This window comes from Urocitellus parryii, chromosome 3, assembly GCF_045843805.1.
Source record: "Urocitellus parryii isolate mUroPar1 chromosome 3, mUroPar1.hap1, whole genome shotgun sequence".
NCBI lineage: Eukaryota > Metazoa > Chordata > Mammalia > Rodentia > Sciuridae > Urocitellus > Urocitellus parryii.
This window is the reverse complement of record NC_135533.1, coordinates 192,204,587-192,208,150: the sequence shown is the minus strand read 5'-3', so window position 1 is coordinate 192,208,150 and position 3,564 is coordinate 192,204,587. Positions and strand designations below refer to the sequence as shown.

The 3,564-nt window shown below is 33.7% G+C and overlaps 1 pseudogene; it reads left to right on the top strand.

Annotated features, from left to right (window-relative positions):
* Positions 1-2,702: 2,702 nt before the first annotated feature.
* On the top strand, positions 2,703-3,279 carry LOC113195107 (large ribosomal subunit protein uL6 pseudogene; annotated as a pseudogene).
* The last annotated feature ends 285 nt before the right edge of the window (positions 3,280-3,564 follow it).

Sequence of the window (3,564 nt, the reverse complement as noted above, 5' to 3'; positions counted from 1 at the left end):
ACTCTAGGTCATCTAAATTTTCCCCTATGTAATCTTCTAAGGGTTTTGTTGTTTTTTTGTTTTGTTTTGTTTTGTTTTACAATTAGGTCTGTAATTTATTTTCCACTCATCTTTGTAAAGGTTATAAGTTTGTGACTTCAATTATTATTTTGTAGGAACAGTTGTGGGTGAATTTTTAAGCTCTCCATTCTAGTCTATTGATTGATTTTTCTACTCTTTTACCAATACTACACTGTCTTTCTTACTGTGGCAGTCCACTAATGTTGATGTCAAGTAGTGCTTTCCTTCAAATTTGGACCCCCCCTTTCAATATTTATTTGCAATTTGGGGATTTGTACTTCCCATAAAATACTCTAGAATCAGATATTAGTATCATAGCTTGCTGGGATTTTTATTGGAATTGCACTAAATATAAAAATCAAGCTGGGAAGAACTGAATCTCCCTGTCTTTGATTTCTTTTTTTAGAATGTTGTAGTTTACTTCATATAGCTTGTATACAATTTTTATTAGATTATACCTAACTATTTTCTCTTTCAGGGTGTTTATGTAATACTATTTATTTAATTACAAATTATATTTGTTCATTGCTGGTTCATATGAAAGTGATTGACACTTTATAACAACCTTGCAACCTGCTGCTTTGCAAACTGTTCCAAGAGTTTGTCAATTCTTAATAGATTTTCTACAAAAATAATGATATTTTCTGTGAACAAAGATAATTTTAATTTTCTTTCTCAATCACCTTTTATTTTCTTCCTCTGTCTTATTTCTTGTGCTACAACTTCTAGTGCAATGTTGCAAAGAAGAGCTGGGAAGGGACAACTTTGCCTTGTTCCTGATTTTAATGAGAATGTTTTGAGTCTATTCCCACTAAGTAGGATATTACATATAGATTTTTTTGTAGATATCCTTTATCAAGTTGAAGAAGTTTGCATCTATTTCTAGATTACTAAGAAGTTTTATTATGGAATAATTTTGAAGTTTGCCAAATGCATTTTTGGGGCATCTATTGATGTGATCATGTTTTCCTTTTCTCCTATAGTCTGTTATGACAGACTGTTTTATTTTTTTAAACACTGAATCAGTCTTGCAATACCTGTGATAATTTTGGTCATGGTGTATCAGATTTCTTATAAATTGTTTGATTCAATTTACTAATAAAAATCATTTTTAACTGCTAAAATTTCCTTCAATTCTGTTTGTTTAAAAAAAACTATTTTTTTTTTCACTTTTGAAGATTTTTTTTTTCAGGGATACAATCCTAGAAAAAAAATGGTAGTTTTTTTTTCTCTCAACATTTTAAATATATCACTTAGAGCTTGCATAGAAGTTGGAAATAATACTATCTTTTCCCTTCTATAGGTAAAGTAGTTTTTTGCCTACTATCTTGAAAGCATTTTTTTTTTTACTTTTGAATATGATATGCCTAGGTATAGTTTCTCTAACATTTACCTGGCTTGATGTTCTCTGACCTCTCTGGGTTTCTGGTTTGGTATCTGACATTGATTTGGGTGAAATTCTTATTCATTTCTGCTTCAGACACTTGTCTCTTCCTTTTTCCCTGCATTGTATTTCTGGAATTCTGTTATTTGGATGTTATACCTTTGTCCTATAGTTCTATGTCCTATAGTTCTTTCATGTTTTCTTCTGTTTTGTTTTGGTTTTGACAATTTTTTTCTCTTTGCTTTTTGGTTTCGGAAGTTTCTCTTGTCTATTCTTGAGCTCAGAGATTCTTTCTTCAACCTTGTCCTGTCTACAAGGCCATTTTTTAAGACCATTTTTCACTTCTGTTATGGTGCTTGGGTTTCTAACATTACTTCTTAGTTCTTTATATGTTTTCCTTTTCTCTTTTAACATTACTTATCTTATGTATTTTCTATGGCATTAAAGCACTTAGGATATTAATAGTAGGTTTTCAAAATTTCTGGTCTGATGATGTTAACAATTCTGCCATATCTGGCTCTGAATTATGATGACTTAGTCTCCTCCTATTGTGTATTTTGTCTTTTGGTATGCCTTTTAGTTTAATTTTATTTTTTTAAGGTAGAAATGATGTATCTGGTAAAAGAACTGAGTTCATTGGGCTTTGTTAATGTTTTGGTAAGGTATGAGGGGAGAGCATTCTATTGTCCTATGTTAGCTCTCCTTCTTTTGGTGAGCTATGTCCCTGGACTGGGAAGTTCACCTCCGCTTCTCAGATACACACACACATACACACACAAATATATATCTATATGTATCTATATCTATCTATCTATCTATATATATATATATTTTTTTCCTATTCAGGTGGGGCAGGCTAACTGAGGGAGGGTGCAGATATTGGAATTAAGTATTTCTTCTCCCTCAGGTAAGTTAGGCTCTCTAATACAACCCCAACAGATTTGCCTCTGCCTAAAAATGTTTTCTTTTTAGTGCAGATATTATTTAGGAGAAAAAAATTCACTGGCATATTTAAAGATGGTGCTTTTTATTCTCCTTCTGCTGAAAGCTAGAGGGGATTTCTTTTTTTTTTTTTTAAATTTCTGATAGTCACTATGAGCACCAGGTAGACCTTTTGTAGGAAAAACCTACAAAAATGTCTGCAATTCCCTTCTCAAGATGGGGTATTCTGGTTTGGATGTGAGGTGTTCCCCCAATGCTCACATGTGAAACAATGCAAAAAGGTTTAGAAGTGCTCTTTGCCACATCTACTGCGAGAATGAAGACCATTCTCATCAATCAGACTGAATCATTCCAGAAAATGTCGATATTACTCTGAAGGGACGCACAGTTATTGTGAAGGGCCCAAGAGAAACCCCTGGAGGGATTTCAATCATATCAATGTAGAACTCAGCCTCCTTGAAAAGAAAAAGAAGAGGCTATGAGTTGACAAATGATGGGGAAATAGAAAGGAACTGGCCACTGTTTGCACCATCTGTAGTCATGTACAGGACATGATCAAGGGTATTACACTGGGTTTCTGTTACAAGGTGAGGTCTGTGTATGCTCACTTCCCCATCAACGTTGTTATCCAGGAGAATAGGTCTCTTGTTGAAATCTAAAATTTCTTGGGTGAAAAATACATCCACAAGGTTCAGATGAGGACAGGTGTTGCTTGTTCAGTGTCTCAAGCTCAGAAACATGAATTAATCCTTGAAGGAAATGATTTTGAACTTGCTTCAAATTCAGCTGCTTTAATTCAGCAAGCCACAACAGTAAAAAACAAGGATATCAGAAAATTTTTGGATGGCATTTATGTTTCTGGAAAAGGAACAATGCAGCAGGCTAATGAATAAGATCTAAGAGTTATCCACTCACAGAAACATGTCCTGGAGTCAATTTGATATTTCAGTAATGAATAAAAGATTTCTATTGACTTTGGACTTAATTCTTTGCAACAGGTTGAATAAACTTTAGTGTCCTTTCAAAGGGGAAAAAACAAAGTTTAGAGGAGGAGAAATAATTGGGTTATAAGAGCCTCAACCCAATCAGGGAAGAAATTCCCTGATGGGATTAACTGAGCTGTAATAAAGGTAGATAGTGTGTGGCTGGAGGAGGTGGGTCTTTGGGGTGTATATGCC